Source organism: Lepidochelys kempii, chromosome 20, assembly GCF_965140265.1.
Source record: "Lepidochelys kempii isolate rLepKem1 chromosome 20, rLepKem1.hap2, whole genome shotgun sequence".
NCBI lineage: Eukaryota > Metazoa > Chordata > Testudines > Cheloniidae > Lepidochelys > Lepidochelys kempii.
The window spans coordinates 55,434-75,111 of record NC_133275.1 but is presented as its reverse complement, the minus strand read 5'-3'; the positions used below and the strand labels follow the sequence as shown (position 1 = coordinate 75,111).

The window sequence follows — 19,678 nt, the reverse complement described above, 5'->3', positions numbered from 1 at the left end:
AGCTGGGATTCCCAGCAAAGACCTTGTGAGGTCTCTGGGTTCAGGATGGTCCCCAGCAGGTGTCATATCCTCTGGGCAAATACTGTTTATGGCTTCCTACCCATCCTGAAAAAAGAAAACGAGTACATGTGGCACCTTAGAGACTAACACGGCTGCTACTCTGGTACCCATCTTGACTAACTCCTGGCAGTAGTTCCCTCCCCAAACTGCCATCTCCCTGAGTGTTTGGATGGGAGCTGGATGCAGAATTGATCCCCTCCTCTCGCCCCTTTGGGGAAGAGTTGGGGGAAATTCAGTCTCTGATTTTTTTCCATCTTCAGCTATTCTCTTGGTTTCTTCTCCCCTTTTCCGTCTGGTTTCTAAGGTTTTTCTTTCTCTGTCCCAGGAAGTGATGGGATGGTGAGAGAGACCGTGGAGCAGAATCCTCAGCAGGAAGATGAGCAAGTGGAACCACATGGGGCGTTGTTGCAAGGATGCAAAGGGAGTGTGTCCAGGAGTTGTGAGCAGGGAAAAGGCTCTCGGGCAGCACAGGCCAGAGAAGCGGCAGGGAAACCAGACAGCGCAGAAAGTTGGAATATCTGTTAATTATCGGGGAACTCACAAAGGCCTCAAGGAAATCACAGCCCAGCAGAGAATCCTGACAGGAGAGAGAAATAACACGGGCTTTGAGTGTGGGAAAAAGTTCAGGAGGCGCTCACACCTCATTACCCACCAGAGAATCCACACCAGAGTGAGACCCTATGGATGCTGTGAGTGCGGGAAAACCTTCACTCAGCATTTGCTATCAGAGGATCCACACAGGGAAGAAACCCCATGAATGCTGTGAGTGTGGGAAACCTTTTGGCACTCAGCCCTTATAAAACATCAGAGGATCCACACAAGGGCAAAAGCCTATGAATGCTGTGAGTATGGGAAAATGTTCACTGAGTGCTCACACCTTATTCGCACTCAGAGGATCCACACGGGAGAAACCCTATGGATGCTGTGAGTGCGGGAAAACCTTCGCTGAGCGCTCACACCTTATTTGCCATCAGAGAATCCACAAAGGCCAGCGCCCCTATGAGTGCTGCGAGTGCGGTAAAACCTTCACTCAGCACTCACATCTTATTGCACATCAGAGGAGTCACACAGGGGAGAAACCCTGTAAATGCTTTGAGTGTGAGAAAACCTTCTCTTGGCATTTAGCCCTTATAAAACATCGGAGGATCCACACAGGAGAGAAACCCTATAAATGCTGTGAGTGTGGGAAAACTTTCACTGAGTGCTCAACCCTTATTCATCATCAGAGAATCCACACAGAGGAGAAACCCTATGAATGCTGTGAGTGTGGGAAAACCTTCACTCAGAGCTCAAACCTTATTACGCATCAGAGGAGCCACACAGGAGAGAAACCCTGTGAATGCGGGAAAACTTTCGCTCGGAGCTCAGGCCTTATTACACATCAGAGGAGCTGCACAGGAGAGAAACCCCATGAATGCTGTGAATGTGGAAAATTCTTCCATCACAACTCTTCTCTTATTTATCACCAGAGAAGCTGCAAGGGAGATAAACACCATGAAAATCTTTTCTCGGGTTCAGAAAACATTGTTTTTTCCTAATTCCCAAGTAGTGCACTTTAAGGCAGCATTTGTGGCATCTCAGCTCCTTTAGGTGAGTTGTCAGCTTTTCCCTTTTGCAGCTCACCCTTCCTTGGAGTGAAGCCCACAGTGTTTTTCATCAACTCCTTCGTCCTCTGTCATGGAAATGTGCGTCCCTCCAACAGGAATGCCCATCAGTCCCAGGTGGGGGAACCAGGAGTGATCTCTACTAGGTACATGGAGGTTAAATCTATCTGGGCCTTGACACCACTAGGGTTTTCCATGGAGTTCGCGATCCTGATATAAAAACACAACTATTTTTTCAAGAAAGAAAATAGCCCATATAGCGTCCAGGGTAACGTAGCAAATTTCCTTACCACTGGACACAAGCTCCGTCACTTTTTCTAGTCTAACCAAATTTGGAGCATCACATTTATAATTTTTTCTCCCTCTGCAAAGTGATTGTTAGTCACCAGGTTCCCCCACTAGGGACAGATTGCCTCATTCCCAGTTGTTGCCACGTTGCACTGGATTCTGCTGAATAGCAGTTGGGCTTTTTACCATTTTTTCCATGTAAATATAACAGAGAAGGAGCAGGGATAGAGGGTGTGAGAAAGTGGGGATTTTTCCTTGTTATGTTTTAAGTGAGTCTTACTGTTTTTCATGAGTACGGCGTGTGCCTCAGTTTCCCTGTGTGCTGCACCAATACCTCGGTGGTGGGAATAGGGATGTGTGACTTTGGCTGAGACCTCTGGGGCTGGTGAGGCTGCCTGCATGACCGGTGTGTGACGTTGCACTCCATATGCTTTATGGAAATATGCTTATGACATAACTGGAATATGCTTCACGCTAAATACCCCTTGTATCGTGTCATTAGAAAGCTTGTAATCTACTAAGTGTGTTCATCCTATTTGTTTGTATGTATTATTTCTATATCTGGAGTTAGGAGAATTAGCTATAAAATTGTTTCACTGATGTAAACATATGAAGTAGAGGCCATTAAGGGTGCTCCAGAAACAATCAGTTGTAAATGGCCTTAGTTTCTTGAAAGCCTTCTTGTGTACATGTGGGCCAGCCCATGGGGAATGGAGACTAGGGGTCTTACCGTGACATGAGACCATGTCACCTGATAATGAAATCCATCTTAAATCTGGTACTTTTCCATTTAGAAGGAAGGGTGGGGACCCAGAGAGACAAAAGATTCCTGCCTTGTGCCAAAGCTATAGAAGGGGGTGGAGCAGGACAAAGGGGGCCAGTCATGAGAAATCCCCTGCTTACCACCTGAGATGTCTGCTGGAACTAACACTACCTGGGGAAAGGATCGGGCCCAGACTAGGAAGGAGTCTAATCTGTGAAAGAAGCTTATTGGAACATCCCTGAGGGTGAGATATTACCTGTAATCCTTTTTTTTAATGTATTAGGTTTAGACTTGCGTGTTTTTGCTTTATTTTGCTGGGTGACTTACTTTGTTCTGTGTGTTATTACTTGAAACCACTTAAATCCTACTTTTTATACTTAATAAAATCACTTTTCTTTATTAATAAATCTAGAGTAAGTGATTAATACCAAAGGGAGCAAACAGCGGTGCATATCTCTTTATCAGTGTTACAGAGGGTGGACAATTTATGAATTTACTCTATATAAGCTTAATACAGAGTAAAACAGATTTATTTGGGTTTTGGATCCTATTGGGAACTTGGTATCTGGGTGCTGGAGACAAGTAAGCTGCTGAGCTGTTTTCACTTAAAGTCTGCAGCTTTGGGGGCGTGGTTCAGACCCTGAGTCTGTGTTGCAGCAGGTTAGTGTGTCTGGCTCAACAAGACAGGGTTCTGGAAGTCACAAGCTGGCAGGTAAAACAGGTTCAGAGGTATTTTCAGCACATCGGGTGACAGTCCCATGGGGGTCTCTGTGACTGAACCCGTCACACGGTGCCTTTCGTAACCGGAGACCCAGGAATGTGTTAAGGAAAAGTTAGCATATGTGTGTATGTGACTCCATTTTGGTTTGGGGCCCACCATTGTCTAAAAGTAAACACATCATGCACCAGGAGGAGTGTTCCTTAGATACTGCATTCCTTTGAAACCTGCCCCCTTGTTTCCAGCCCATCTCGAATCCCGGTTTCTGTTCTTTGTCTGTTCCTAACTCCCTGCCTCCTGGCCTTGATGCGAGCCTCCCATCCCGATAAGAAAGGCTACTGGTGCATTGCTTTAGGACCATGTTGTGTAGTTGAAGTAATGATCTAGCACGGGGAATGTACCTAGCATGTATGGGTGGTAGATAAGGGAAGGGTTTGTCTATTGGCTAAGGTTTCCGATGCACTAGGGCAACGTGCTTTGCTAAAAGGTATATAATCTCTGTATAACCTGCATTCGGGGTCCCCTCCTGATTAGCAGGGGGGCACCACGCTCGAGCATAATAAACTTAGTATCTTTGGGAACTCTGCAGTTGTGACAGATTTCAGAGTAACCGCCGTGTTGGTCTGTATTCGCAAAAAGAAAAGGAGTACTTGTGGCACCTTAGAGACTAACCAATTTATTTGAGCATGAGCTTTCGTGAATTACAGCTCACTTCATCGGATGCATACTGTGGAAACTGCAGAAGACATTATATACACAGAGACCATGAAACAATACCTCCTCCCACCCCACTCTCCTGCTGGTAATAGCTTATCTAAAGTGATCATCAAGTTGGGCCATTTCCAGCACAAATCCAGGTTTTCTCACCCTCTGCCCCCCCCCCCCCCCACAAACTCACTCTCCTGCTGGTAATAGCAGGAGGGTGAGAAAACCTGGATTTGTGCTGGAAATGGCCCAACTTGATGATCACTTTAGATAAGCTATTACCAGCAGGAGTGTGGGGTGGGAGGAGGTATTGTTTCATGGTCTCTGTGTATATAATGTCTTCTGCAGTTTCCACAGTATGCATCCGATGAAGTGAGCTGTAATTCACGAAAGCTCATGCTCAAATAAATTGGTTAGTCTCTAAGGTGCCACAAGTACTCCTTTTCTTTCTGCAGTTGTGGACTTTGTTCGTGTGCCTCAGCCTAGACTTGGAGTGTGCGTGACCAATCGGGTGTAATTTGTAACAAATGGGATGCAACCAGGTGACTCTTTGCCCAGGAAACGAGACAAAGACAAGGAGGAGGAGCAATGGAGGTGTCTGACTTTGGGTCGCTGGAAGCTGGCAGTCTGCTTGGGGGGACCCGAAGAGGGGGAGTTCAGGGCATCTGGCCCATGACTCCCTAAGGTGGACTTGGCCGAAAGTCACTGATTTCTGTGCTAATGAGTTCTGTTCTACACCGTGTTCCTGTCGAATAATAAACCTTTTGTTTTACTGGTTGGCTGAGAGTCATGCTGGCTGGGGGGCAGGGCCCTCTGGCTTCCCCAGAAGCCCCGTCCGGGCAGACTTGCTGCAGGAAGCCCACGGTGTGGAAGGGGATGCTGAATGCTTCGAAGTCAGACCCAAGAAGGTCAAAGTTGTGTGAGCTTCTTGCCCTGGTGGCAGTGTGTCATGGAGTGTGGCGAAGTCAGGGCCCTGCACCCCCACTTCCTGCGATTCACCGTGACTCTCAGCCAGCCAGTAAAACAGAAAGTTTATTGGACGACTGGAACACAGTCCCAAGCAGAGATGGGAGAGGGAGGCAGGGATGAGGGCAAGATTAAACACACCGAGAGAGCTCTGGGTAGTGATGGTTTCTTGCTTGGCTTTATTAGTTTGCAGAGGAATCGTTGAGAAGCCCTAGTCGGAGGAGACGCTGGCAGAAGTGGACCTGACCATCCTTCTAAGGAGACATGAATAGTCCTCATGTTTCTGCCTTCTGCTTAACTGGCTGTGAGTAAGAAGTCAGTGCTTTGAATTCGTCATCTGTACTCACTGTAGTTTTCCTCACAGGCCGTGTGCTTCCTCGTTGGCTACGAGTCTCTGGGATTAAGGCTGGGGAAGGGACAAGAGTCTCCTGAGCAAAGTGACTATTTTGGGTGCCGTTACAATGGGTATCTTCCAGTTGCAGTTGTAAAGTAGTAATGGGAGATGAGTTAAGGGCGGAGCCCTGGGATACGGGAGATATGAAATGAAGAGACAACGCGACATTGCAGATGGAGATGCTAATTTTTTTTTGTTCCCTCTTCTGCTGGGTTTAGTCCCAAAAGAAAAGAAGACAAGCGTCGGAGTCTACTGCCCTCATGCGACGGAAAGAGAGCGACAAGATCGTGAGCGTTGTTGATGTCACGGAAAAGTCGTCCAACTGGGAGCGGAAGAGCTGCCACCCTCAGTGAGGTAAGTGTCTATTTTGGTGATTGCTTTGCTCACGGCCCACCTCGCTCCTGGTAGGGACGCCCCTTTAGCTGGGGCTGGGTTTGTAAGAAGATGTTCTTGACTAGCTGTGGTTACGAGGGAGATAAGGTCCCCATTTTCAGGGGCTGGTCATTTCTCTGGCCAGTGTTACAAATTATACCTGACAGGTCATGCACACAAACTGCCGCGAATTATACCTGATAGGTCACGCACAGTTCGAGTATAGGCTGAGGCACACAAACAAAGTTCACAACTGCAGAATTCCCAAAAATACTAAGTTTATTACGCTCGAGCGCGGTGCCCCCCTGCTAATCAGCAGGGGACCCCGCATGCAGGTTATACAGAGATTATATACCTTTTTGCAAAGCACGTTGCCCTAGTGCATCGGAAACCTTAGCCAATAGACAAACCCTTCCCTTATCTACCACCTATCCCTGCTAGGTACATTCCCCGTGCTAGACCATTACTTCAACTACACAACATGGTCCTAAAGCAATGCAGCAGTAACTTTTCTTATCAGAATGGGAGGCCCACATCAAGGCCAGGAGGCAGGGAGTTAGGAACAGAGAAAGAACAGAAACCAGGAGTCGAGACAGGCTGGAGACAACGGGGGGAGGATTTTCACAGGAATGCAGTATCTAAGAAACACTCCTCCTGGTGCATGAAGTTTTTGCTTTTAGACAATGGTGGGCCCCAAACCAAAATGGAGTCACATATGCTAACTTTTCCTTAACACCAGGAGCGGTGTGTCCTCTGCAGCAGAAGGTTCGATCCAGGAGGATGACTCCAGGTGGTGAGTCACTTGCCTTCCTTCCATGTTTTTTCTCTCTGTCTCTCTCTCTTCTCTAGTATGTTGGCCAACACAAACACACACCCCACCTTTCTGTCCTTACCTTTCCTAGTGCCTTCTCCCTTCATAGGATACTGGGAGGCATGTTAGGTGTGCATCCCCACAGGCTGTGTCTCGGGAGCCATGAAGAAGTAGGAGTGGATGATAATCATGCAGGGCAGTGCGTGCGAGAGTGGAGCAGTGACTGTCGGTATTAACTTGGTCTCTGTTCATCAAGTGGGGCCAATGTAGATAGAATGGAAGAGGGAGGCAGAAATGAGGGGAAGATCTCAGGCACCAATAGAGCTTTGTGTAGCGATGGCTTCTGCTGCTGCTCTTGCAGAGGAATTGCTGAGGAGCCCTAGCCAGAGGAGAAAGTGGCAGAGATGGACCTGAGCAGCTTGGACATTGTTCTCAGCAGATGTGAACAGTCCTCCACTTTCTGCCTCCCGCTTAACTGGCTGTGAGTAAGTGGTCAGTGCTTTCAACTCCTCATCTGTACTCGCTGTAGTACTCTTCACAGGCTGTGCGCTTCCTTGTTGGGTATGGGGCTCTGTGGTATTAAGGCTGAGGAGGAGCCATGTCTGCTGTGCAGAGTGACCATGTGGGGTGCCATTGCAAGGGGTGCTTTTTGGTTGTAATGTTAAAGATGTAATGGGAAGAGGGTTGAGGGCAGAGCCCCGCCATGCAGGAGAGGGGAAAAGAAGGGCCAACGAGACGTTGCCGACTGAGATGGTAACTGATTTGTTTTTCTCCCTTGTGCTGGGTTTAGTACCAAGGGAAAAGAAGTCGCGTGCCAGGGTCTACTGCCCTCATGCGATGGAAAGCGAGTGACAGTGATAAGACCGTGAGTATTGTTGATGCCACGCAAAAGCTGTCCAACTGGGAGCAGAACTGCTGCCACTCTGAGATAAGTGACTGTTTTGGTGATTGCTCTGCTCGTGGCCCACCTGGCTCCAGGTATGGACGCTCCTTTAGCTAAGGCTGGGTTTGTAAGGAAAGGTTCCTGACTAGCTGCTGTTATGAGGGAGACAAGGTCCCCATTTTCAGGGGCTGCTCATTTCTCTGGCCAGGAGCAGTGTGTCCTCCGCAGCAGAAGGTTGCATCTAGGAGGATGACTTCATGTGTTGAGTTGCTTGCCTTCCTCCAAGGTTTTTCTCTTTCTTTCTCTCTACTCTAATGTGTTGGCCAGCTCTCTGTCTCCTCTCCTCTCCTTGTGCTGTCTCCCTTCTTAGGATGCAGGCAGGGGTACTAGGTTTGCATCCCGACAGGTGAGGTCTCGGGAGCCCTGGAGAAGTTGGAGCAGATGAAAATCATGCGTGGCAGTCGGTGTTGACTCGGTCATCGAGTGGGGCCAGTGTAGATGGGTTTGGAGAGGGAGGCAGGGATGAGGGCAAGATTTCAAGCACCGGTAGAGCTTTGTGTACTGATGGCTCATGCTTGGCTTTTGCAGCTGCTCTTGCAGAGGAATTGTCCAGGAGCCCAGCCAGAGGAGAAGGTGCAAAGGTGTAGCTGAGCAGCTTGGGCATCCTTCTACGGAGACATGAACAGTCCTCCCCTTTCTGCCTCCCGCATAACTGGCTGTATGTAAGCAGTCAGTGATTGGAATTCCTCCTCTGTAGTTGTTTTTGTCACAGGCAGTGTGCTTGCTTATTGAATATGGGGCTCTTTGGTATTTAAGGCTGGGGAAGGTATCACACTTACAGTTGCCATCTTTCACGGGGTAATAAGCACCCCGACTTTCACAATAAACCAAAAATCAAGCTAATCCCATTTCAGAACAAGGAATCTGTAAGAACCCGAACACTCTGTGACTAGATCCCCCCGGTGTGCAGTCTGGGAGTGTGGTGGGCCCACTGTGCACCCCTGATTCTCTCCCCCACTTTGCCTCTCCTTGCCCTGTGCCCTTGCTTGCCAGGAGCCAATTTAAAAAAAAGAAGTAACAAACTGCAAGGTAAACAAGCAACAAGCCAGCATCCAAAAACTCGCCAAGAAGCAACTCTCAAGCCAATTAAGTGAAAAACAAGCCCAATTTCTGCATTTTCCCCACAGGTTTGGTATTTTTTACCAGAGTCTGCTGTGCAGAGTGACTATTTCGGGTGTCATTGCTGGGGTGCTTCTACTTGTAGTCCTGAAGGTGTAATGGGAGGGGGGTTGAGGGCAGAGCCCTGGGGTGTGTTAGATGCAAGAAGAAGAGCTTACGCCACATTGCCGTCTGAGATGCTAACTTCTTTGTTTTTCTCCCTTGTGCTGGGTTTGGTACCAAGGGGAAAGAAGTCAAATGACAGAGTTTACTCCACTCGTATGATGGAAAGCAAGCGAGAGCAGGGAGACTGTGAGCCTTGTTGAAATGAGACAGGAGCCATACATTTGGGAGGGGAGCAGCCACCACTGTCAGTGAGATAAGTGATATATTTTATGCGAGATAGTCTTTTACGGTATCATTGGAAAGGTTATAATTTACTGCATGTGATTATCCAATTTGGATGCATGTATCATTTCTGTATCTAAAGTTGGAAATATTGACTATGTAACAATTATAACCGGGTGTATACTTGGGAAACACCCACCAGACAACACGCCATCAGCCTTGATGGGCCATTAGGAAGAAACAATAAGACTGTGAAGACACTAATCTCTCTCCTTCCTGAGACGCATCCTGGGATGTAGCTGTGACGCTACTAGGTCAGGTGGTCCTGTCACCTGGTACTAAATGCTATGTTGGACTTCTAGTAATTTTCCACTAAAAGGAGGGGGAGGTCAAGACTGGGAAACAAAAGATTCCCGCCTTATGTAAATCTTACTTAAGGCTGGGGAGTAATGCAAACAGGTCTCTTCTCCGTTGCCTTCCTGTCGAAGCAGAAAGACTGCTAAAAGTACCTGAAGGGACAAAGGAACCGAGCAGGGGGAAAGTCCAGGGCTGAGTCTGGACTAAGACAGCAGTCTGCTCTGTAAAGAGAAATAACTGGAAATCTCAGCTACAGAAACCCTGCAACTTGCCTAAAAACAACGTTTAGGGTGAGAAATCACTTCCTGAGTCCAGTCTCTTTAAGATCTTAGGCTTAGTATTGCATGTTTGTTTTATTTGCTTAGTAATCTGCCTTCTGTTTGCTATCCCTTACAATCACTTAAAATCTTCTTCCCTTATAGTTAATAATAAACAAGTTCATTAAACCCAGTTTGTGCAACTTCTAACGGGGTGGGGCAAAAGTTGTGCATATCTTCCCTGATCATATCTTCCTCCACATTGAGGGAGGTGAATTTATGAGCTTATGTTGTATAGATTTCTCTACGGCCCAAGACAATATTATTTTGGGTGTACTTTCCAGAGGGGAACTGCACTTGAGAGCTGGGAGATATCATAGCTGAGTCTTCTCGTAGAGAGCTGTTGACAGACTCTGTGCGATTCTACAGCTGGTGCGTCCCTACGTGTGTGTGTGTGTGTGTGCTGCCAGAGGCTGGAGAGCCTAAGTCAGCAAAACAAGGAGAGGGAGGCCAGGCTAGTGCAGCAGCAGGCTCAGAGAAATCCCAGTACATCAGGTGGCATCCCAGAATGGGGGTCAAACCCGTCACAGGGTGGGCCCCTGAGAAAAGACCTCTGCTTCTAACTGGGGCACGATAAGTGCGGGGGGAATCCTTTGTGCCCTCCAAGGAGTTGTCAGGTGCTACGGAATCTTCCTGAAGTCTGGTAACTTCGTGGAGAGCAACTTGACTGTAACAAGAGATGCTTAGTCCTCAGGTATCTTCCTTCTGTACACTGGGTGAGCTTCCCTGGTCATGCCAGTCTAGTCCTCCTCTCTGAAGCAGGCCACATTCAGTCGAGGATGTGAGCAGGGGTCTGAGAGTAGCCCTCGGCCTGTGTCTCCACTCACCAGGTTGCACCACCCAGGGCATGTGGAGGGTCCAGGGCTATGCACAGCACTCTGGACTGACTTGCTCCAGCTCAGGCTCCTGGGTTCTAACCCCTGCGCTTGCTGCTACTCAAGGGTTCTCCCTGTAAGTTACCCCAACTGGACAGTGGATGTCATTGTAACGCAGTGGGAAAAAGGCTTTGTGAATTACTCTGACAGGTCACCGTTGCTTTGAGGGAAATGCTTTGTGCGTGACTCAGAGTGGCCACCCATTATCACTGTCCCTTCATAAGGAAAATGGTTTGTGCATTACCCCAACTGGCCACCTGGTGTCACTGTTCCTCCATGAGGGAAATACTTTGTGTTACCAAATGGCCACTCGGGGTAATGCACACAGCATTTCCCTCGTGGAGGAACAGTGACATCGGGTGTCCAGTATCAGGGGGTAGCCGTGTTAGTCTGTATCCACAAAAACAATAAGGAGTCCAGTGGTACCTTAAAGACGAACAGATTTATCTGGGCATAAGCTTTTGTGGGTAAAAAACGACTTCTTCAGAAGCATGGAGTGAAAATTACAGATGCAGGCAATATATTGTGACACATGAAGAGAAGGGAGTTACCTCACAAGTGGAGAACCAGTGTTGACAGGGCCAATTCGATCAGGGTGGATATAGTCCACTCCCAATAATTGATGAGGAGGTGTCAATTCCAGGAGAGGCAAAGCTGCTTTTGTAGTGAGCCAGCCAGTCCCTACTCAAGCCCAAATTAATGGTGTTAAATTTGCAAATGAATTTTAGTTCTGCTGTTTCTCTTTGAAGTCTGTTTCTGAAGTTTTTTTGTTCGAGTAATGTACAGTTGCTCCATGAAGGAAATGCTCTGTGCGTTACCCCGAGTGTCCACACGGTGTCAGTCTTCTCAATGTGGGAAATGCTTTGAGCATCCCCCAAGTGGCCACCCAGTGTCACTCTTGCTCCATTAGGGAAATGCTGTGTGCATTCTCCCAAGAGGCCGCCCATTGGTGGGATAACTCACGTGACTGGAGTACTGTCATGGATGGATATAAAGTGTTCAGGAAGGACAGTCAGGGCAGAAAAGGTCGGGGAGTTGCATTGTATGTAAGAGAGCAGTATGACTGCTCAGAGCTCCAGTATGAAACTGTAGAAAAACGTGAGAGTCTCTGGATTAAGTTTAGAAGCGTGAGCAATGAGGGTGGTGTCGTGGTGCGAGTCTGCTATAGACCACTGGACCAGGGGGATGAGGTGGATGAGGCTTTCTTCCGGCCACTAATGGAAGTTACTAGATCGGAGGCCCTGGTTCTCATCGGAGACTTCAATCACCCTGATGTCTGCTGGGAGAGCAATACAGCGGTGCACAGACAATCCAGGAAGCGTAGGGGACAATTTCCTGATGCAAGTGCTGGAACAACCAACTAGGGGCAGAGCTCTTCTTGACCTGCTGCTCACAAACTGGGAAGAATTAGTAGGGGAAGCAAAAGTGGATGGGAACCTGGGAGGCAGTGACCATGAGATGATCGAGTTCAGGATCCTGACACAAGGAAGAAAGGAGAGCGGCAGAATGTGGACCCTAGACTTCAGAAAAGCAGACTTTGACAACCTCAGGGAACTCATGGGCAGGATCCCCTGGGAGAATAACATGAGGGGGAAAGGAGTCCAGGAGAGCTGGCTGTATTTTAAAGAATCCTTATTGAGGTTACAGGAACAAACCATCCCGATGTGTAGAAAGAATAGTCAATATGGCAGGCGACCAGCTTGGCTTGACAGTGAAATCCTTGCTGATCTTAAACACAAAAAAGAAGCTTACAAGAAGTGGAAGATTGGACAAATGACCAGGGAAGAGTATAAAAATATTGCTCGGGCATGCAGGAGTGAAATCAGGAAGGCCAAATCACACCTGGAGTTGCAGCTAGCAGGAGATATTAAGAGTAACAAGAAGGGTTTCTCCAGGTATGTTAGCAACAAGAAGAAAGTCAAGGAAAGTGTGGGCCCCTTACTGAATGAGGGAGGCAACCTGTGACAGAGGATGTGGAAAAAGCTAATGTACTCAATGCTTTTTTTGCCTCTGTCTTCATGAACAAGGTCAGCTCCCAGACTGGGCAGCAGTCTGGGGAGGAGGTGACCAGCCCTCTGTAGAGAAAGAACCGGTTCGGGACAATTAGAAAAGCTGGACGAGCACAAGTCCGTGGGGACGGATGCGCTGCATCCGAGAGCACCAAAGGAGATGGCGGATGTGATTGCAGAGCCATTGGCCGTTATCTTTGAAAACTCACGGCAATCGGGGGAGGTCCTGTTACGGATTGTAACTAATAGGTCACGCACAGGAACTGCTGCGAATTATACCCGATAGGTCACGCACAGGTCGAGTCTAGGCTGAGGCACACGAACAAAGTCCACAACTGCAGAGATCCCAAAGATACTAAGTTTATTACGCTCGAGCGTGGTGCCCCCCTGCTAGTCAGGAGGGGACCCCGAATGCAGGTTATACAGAGATTATATACCTTTTAGCAAAGCACATTGCCCTCGTGCATCAGAAACCTTAGCCAATAGACAAACCCTTCCCTTATCTACTACCTATCCCTGCTAGGTACATTGCCCATTGTAGACCATTACTTCAACTACACAACATGGTCCTAAAGCAATGCACCAGTAGCTTTTCTTATCGGGATGGGAGGCTCACATCAAGGCCAGGAGGCAGGGAGTTAGGAACAGACAAAGAACAGAAACCGGGAATCGAGACAGGCTGGAAAAAAGAGGGAGGGTTTTCACAGGAATGCAATATCTAAGGAGCACTCCTCCTAGTGCATGATGTGCTTGCTTTTAGACACTGATGGGCCCCAAACCAAAATGGAGTCACATATGTTAACTTTTCCTTAACAGGTCCCGGATGATTGGAAAAAGGTTAATGTAGCGCCCATCTTTAAAAAAGGGAAGAAGGAGCATCTGGGGAACTACAGGCCGGTCAGCCTCACCTCAGTCCCTGGAAAAATCATGGAGCAGGTCCTCAAGGAATCAATCCTGAAGCACTTAGAGGAGAGGAAAGCGATCCGGAACTGTCAGCATGGATTCACCAAGGGCAAGTCATGCCTGGCTAATCTAATTGCCTTCTATGACTAGATAACCGGCTCTGTGGATGAGGGGAAAGCGGCAGATGTGTTGTTCTTTGACTTTAGCAAAGCTTTTGATACGGTCCCCCCCAGTATTCTTCTTGCCAGCAAGTCAAAGACGTATGGGCTGGATGAATGGACTATAAGGTGGATAGAAAGCTGGCTAGATCGTCGGGCTCAAAGTCTCCATGTCTAGTTGGCAGCCGGTATCGAGTGGAGTGCCCCAAGGGTCGGTCCTGGGGCTGGTTTTGTTCAATATCTTCGTTAATGATCTGGAGGATGGCGTGGATTTCACCCTCAGCAAGTTTGCAGATGACACTAAACTGGAAGGAGAGGTAGATACGCTGGAGGGTAGGGATACAGAGGGCCCTAGACAAATTAGAGGATTGGGCCAAAAGAAATCTGATGAGGTTCAACAAGGACAAGTGCAGAGTTGTGCACTTAGGACGGAAGAATCCCACGCACCGCTACAGACTAGGGACTGAACGGCTAGGCAGCAGTTCTGCAGAAAAGGACCTAGGGGTTACAGTGGACGAAAAGCTGGATATGAGTCAACGGTGTGCCCTTGTTGCCAAGAAGACCAATGGCATTTTCGAATGTATAAGCAGGGGCATTGCCAGCAGATCGACGGACGTGATTGTTCCTCTCTATTCGACAGCGGTGAGGCCTCATCTGGAGTACCGAGTCCAGTTTTGGGCCCCACACTTCAAGAAGGATGTGGAAAAATTGGAGAGAGTCCAGCGGAGGGCAACAAAAATTATTAAGGGACTGGAACACATGACTTCTGAGGAGAGGCTGAGGGAACTGGGATTGTTTAGTTTACAGAAGAGATGAGTGAGGGGGGATTTGATAGCTGTTTTCAACTGCCTGAAAGGGGGTTCCAAAGAGCATGGATCTAGACTGTTTTCAGTGGTAGCAGATGACAGAACGAGGAGTAATGGTCTCAAGTTGCAGTGGGGGAGGTTTAGGTTGGATATTAGGAAAAACTTTTTCACTCGGAGGGTGGTGAAACACTGGAATGCGTTACCTAGGGAGGTGGTAGAATCTCCTTCCTTAGAAGTTTTTAAGGTCAGGCTTGACAAAGCCCTGGCTGGGATGATTCAATTGGGGATAGGTCCTGCTTTGAGCAGGGGGTTGGACTAGATGACTTCCCGAGGTCTCTTCCAACCCTGATATTCTATGATTGTCACTGTTGTTGCATAAGGGAAATGCTTTGTGCATTTGTGCAACTGGTCACCCAGTTTCCACGGTATGCATCCGATGAAGTGAGCTGTAGCTCACGAAAGCTTATGCTCAAATCAATTGGTTAGTCTCTAAGGTGCCACAAGTACTCCTTTTCTTTTTGCGAATACAGACTAACACGGCTGTTACTCTGAAAACTGGTCACCCAGTGTCACTGTTGCTTCATGAGGGAAATGGGTTGTGCATTAACCCAAGTGGCCCCTCGTTGCCTCTCTTCCTTGGTGAGGGAAATGGTTTGTGCATTACCTGGATTGGCCACCTGGTTTCACTCTTGCTCCATGTGGGAAATATTTTAGTGACGCCAGGTGGCCACTCTAGGTAATGCACACAGCATTTCCCTCATGGAGCAACAATGACAGTGGGTGGTCACTCAGGGTAATCCACAGTTGTTCCACGAAGGAAATGCTTTGTGCATTACCTGGATTAGCCACCCTGTGTCACTGTTGCTCCATGAGATAAATGCTGTGTGCATTAACCCGAGTGGCCATCCGGTGTCACTGTTTCTCCTTGAGGGAAATGTTTTGTGGATTACTCCGTGGTCACCCAGCGTCACTGTTGCTCTATGGGGAAAATCCTCTGTGCATAACCCCGCCCTTCCACATAGTGTTACTGTTGTTCCAGGGAAGCTGCAGGCTGAGTTGCCTGTAAGGGTATGTCTATGCTGGCATTGAAGGACAAAACTTTTTTCTTTCAGAAGTGTTAACCCCCTCCCCCATCCCTTGACCCCGAAAGTAAAAGTTTTGCCACTACAAGTACCAGTGTGAACCACGCATTGTTGGCAGGAGCGCTCTCCTGCTCGCAATACAAATGCCGATCGTTGGGAGTGGGAGTTTTTTGTTGGCAGGAGAGACGACAAACAGTGGCTACACTTCACGGCTTTTAGCAGCAGGGCTGAAGCCTAAGGGTATGTCTACACTACCCGCCGGATCAGCGGGTAGTGATGGATGTATCGGGGGTCAATTTTAGTCTAGACGTGATAAATCCATCGTGAGAGGTGCAAGCGGAGTCGACGGGGGAGCGGTGGCAGTCGACCCAGTGCTGTGAAGACGCCGAGGTAAGTTGACCTAAGATACGTCGACTTCAGCTACGCTATTCTCGTAGCTGAAGTTGCATATCTTAGGTCAATTCCCCCCCCCCCCCGCCCCGACCCAGTGTAGACCAGGGCTTAGATAAATGCATGGTAGAGCCTGAATACAGGCGGCTGCTTCCCTTTAAGTGAGACTTGATTTCTCATAAAAGTTTTCTTCCTTGTTCTGGGTGTGTGAATTTCCCTATTTTGTGAGTAGGTGTGGGTTTACGACCAGGGGAAGAGACAACAGTCTTCTCTGCACAGTGACTCTCTTGAATACAGGTGCAAAGGGCTGCTTAACATATGAACGTAAGAATGGCAATTTGGGGTCAGACCAAAGGTCCATCTAGCCCACTATCCTGTCTTCTGACTGGCTAATGCCAGGTGCTTCAGAGGGAATGAATAGAACAGGTAATCGAGAAGTGATCCATCCTGTGTCGCCCATTCCCAGCTTCTGGCAAACAGAGGATAAGGACACCATCCCTGCCCATCCTGACTAATAGCCATTGATGGACCTAATCTCCATGAATTTACCTAGTTCTTTTTTGAACCCTATTATAGTCTTGGCTTTCACAGTATTCTCTGGCCAGCAATTCCACAGGTTGAGTGTGTGTTGTGTGCTTTTTAATTGTATCTAATGGGAAGGTCTAATGGGAGAGGGAGAAGAACCACTGACACAACATTGCAGATTCTGACGATAACTTTTGTTTTTCCCTCTTGCGTTGTGCTTCGTGTCAAGGGTAAGAGCCCACCCCTGTTGTGAGATGGAAAGCGTACAAGAGCCATGAGACACTGAGCATTGTTGATGCCAGGCTACGGTGATGCCGTCTAGCTGGAAGCAGAGCAGCCATCGCTGTCAGTGAGATAAGTGTCTGGTTTGGTGAGGAGTCTGGTCACGGTGCACCTAGCTCCAGGCAGGGACGTGCCATTAGCTAGGTCTGTGTTTGTAAGAAAAGGTTCCTGACTAGCTGTGGCTACGAGGGAGACAAGGCCCCCATTATCAGGGGCTGCTCATCTGTCTGGCCAGGAGAGGTGTGTCCACTGCAGCAAAAGGTTGGATCCAGGAGGATGACTGTAGCTGGTGAGTTTCTTGCCTTCCTCCCCTGTTTCTCTCTCTCTCTTCTCTACTCTAGTGTATTGGCTGACACACTTTGTCTGTCTGTGCTTGTTTCTCTTTCTTTGGTCTCCCTTCATAGCACATGGGCAGGCGTGCATCCCCATTGGCTAGGTCTCGGGAGCCTTGAAGAAGTAGGAGGGGACAAAAATCACGCAGGGGAGCGCGCGCGAGAATGGAGCATCACTGTCAGTGTTGACTGAGTCTCTGTTCATCAAGTGGGGCCGATGTAGATGGGATGGGAGAGGGAGGCAGGGATGAGGGCAAGGTTTTGCGCACCAATTGAGTTTTGTGGAGTGATGGCTCCTGCTTGGCTTAATTGTGGTGCTTGCAGAGGAATCGTCGAGCAGCAGCTGCAGGAGAAGCTGGCAGAGGTTGACCTGACCAGCCTGGACATTCTTGTAAGCGAAGATTAACAGTCCTCCGCTTTCTGCCTTCCGCATAACTGACTGTGAGTAAGCGGTCAGTGCTTTGAATTCCTCATTCTGTACTCACTCTAGTTTTCTTCACAGGCTGTGAGCTTCCTCATTGGGCATGGGGCTCTATGGGATTAAGGCTGAGGAAGAAGCAAGTCTCCTCTGCAGAGTCACTATTTCAGGTGCTGTTGCTACAGGTGTTTTCTATTTGTAGTTATAAAGGCATAGTGCAACGGGGGTTGAGGGCAGAACCCTGGTGTGTGGGAGATGCGAGAAGAGCAGTGTTGCTGACTGAGATGCTAATTTTACTGTCTCCCCCCCACCCTCCCTTGTGTTGGGTTTAGTACCAAGGGAAAAGTGGCGGGTCAGAGTCCACTCCCCTCATGTGAGGGAAAGCGAAGGCAAGCTGTGAGGGCTCTACTCACAGTCCACCTGGCTCCAGGCTGGGACTTTTTGTTAGCTGGCGCTTAGTGTGTAGGAAAAAGTTTGTGACAAGCTCTGGTTAAGAGGGAGACAAGGCTCTTATTTTCAGGGGCTGCTTTTTTCTCTGACCAGGAGTGGAGTGTTCTCCCCAGCAGGAGGTCAGTCCAGCCACTGAGATGCTTTTCTTCCTTCCATGTTTCTCTCTCTCTCTCTCTCTCTCCCTGTCTTCTGTGGCCAACACAGACGTGCATGCTCCCTCTTCTTGCCTCTTCTGGTACTGTCTCCCTTCACAGAAATTGGGCATGGATGCTGTTTGTGTGTCCTCACAGTCTTGGATATAAGAGCCAGCAGGATGGGGGCAAGAAAGCCTGTTAGAGCTGGCAGAAGGGGGGGCGTAAAAGGCCATTTGACCCATCAAGTGTTTAGTCCGTGTCTTTTACTGCAATGGAGGTGATGTAGTACAGATGGGAGAGGGAGGCAGGTACTGGAAGATCTCATGCACCTATAGCCTTTCTGGCAGCGATGGCTCTTCCATAGGTGGTTTGCTGTTCTTGCAGAGGCATGCTCCAGGCCAGTGCAGCAGCCCCAGACAGAGGAGGAGCATGTGGAGGAAGTGGACCTGCACAATCTAGACATTTCACTTGCCAACGGAGCTGAGGAGGTCTCTTGTGATGTTGGAGGAGCAGGTGTTTGTTTGTGAAATATCTCTCTCCAGTATCTGCATAGTGAGGTGCTTCCTTGAGAACAGAGAGATGCTTCTCATTTCCATGGGATGTGTCCTGGGGAAGGTACAGCTCTGCCCATGGCTGGTAATTGTCTGGGATTGTCCCTTTCCTGGAGGGCTGTAGTTCCTTGGGAGTGATGAGCATTTTAGGCCCTGGGTGGGCTGGAGAGGAATAAAGAACGGGGCTCCAATGAGCAGAAGTTAGTTACACCTGTGTGTCTGTCTGTCTTCCATGCACCAGTGGTAGCCTAGCTTACAAGTGTTCTCTCTTTCTCTTTTCAGTTCCTCATGAGATTGGGTAGATGAGAGAATGGCCAACCTGTGGCAGAGACCTAAGAAGGAGCAGCCACCCTGAGCCCATCCCCAGGGATCGAAGCCAGACAGTGATCTGCAGAGTAAGAGCAAATAGAAATTTGCTTCAGTTAAGTATTGAGGGAGGGCTGCAAAGACTCCGGTCCTGGGGCCGGTTTTGTTCAATATCTTCATAAATGATCTGGAGGATGGTGTGGATTGCACTCTCAGCAAATTTGCGGATGATACTAAACTGGGAGGAGTGGTAGATATGCTGGAGGGGAGGAATAGGATACAGAAAGACATAGACAAATTGGAGGATTGGGCCAAAAGAAATCTGAGGTTCAATAAGGATAAGTGCAGGGTCCTGCACTTAGGACGGAAGAACCCAATGCACAGCTACAGACTAGGGACCGAATGGCTAGGCAGCAGTTCTGCGGAAAAGGACCTAGGGGTGACAGTGGACGAGAAGCTGGATGTGAGTCAGCAGTGTGCCCTTGTTGCCAAGAAGGCCAATGGCATTTTGGGATGTATAAGTAGGGGCATAGTGAGCAGATCGAGGGACGTGATCGTCCCCCTCTATTCGACATTGGTGAGGCCTCATCTGGAGTCCTGTGTCCAGTTTTGGGCCCCACACTACAAGAAGGATGTGGATAAATTGGAGAGAGTCCAGCGAAGGGCAACAAAAATGATTAGGGGACTGGAACACATGAGTTATGAGGAGAGGC

General features: G+C 48.6%; 1 long non-coding RNA gene and 1 pseudogene across 3 annotated transcripts; both read left to right on the top strand.

Annotated features, from left to right (window-relative positions):
- Nucleotides 1-3,122, top strand: part of LOC140901007 (uncharacterized) — a 38,182-nt pseudogene extending 35,060 nt beyond the window's left edge.
- Nucleotides 3,123-6,677: 3,555 nt separating this feature from the next.
- LOC140901009 (uncharacterized) lies at nt 6,678-19,245 on the top strand. Of its 3 annotated transcripts, none has more exons than XR_012155761.1 (4): nt 6,678-7,546; nt 8,153-9,717; nt 13,445-17,694; nt 18,942-19,245. It is a non-coding gene; the product is annotated as an uncharacterized lncRNA (long non-coding RNA). The 3 variants fall into 3 exon arrangements; XR_012155762.1 differs by lacking the exon at nt 6,678-7,546 and adding an exon at nt 7,559-7,659; XR_012155760.1 differs by lacking the exon at nt 6,678-7,546 and having other exon boundaries at nt 7,687-9,717.
- Nucleotides 19,246-19,678: the final 433 nt, after the last annotated feature.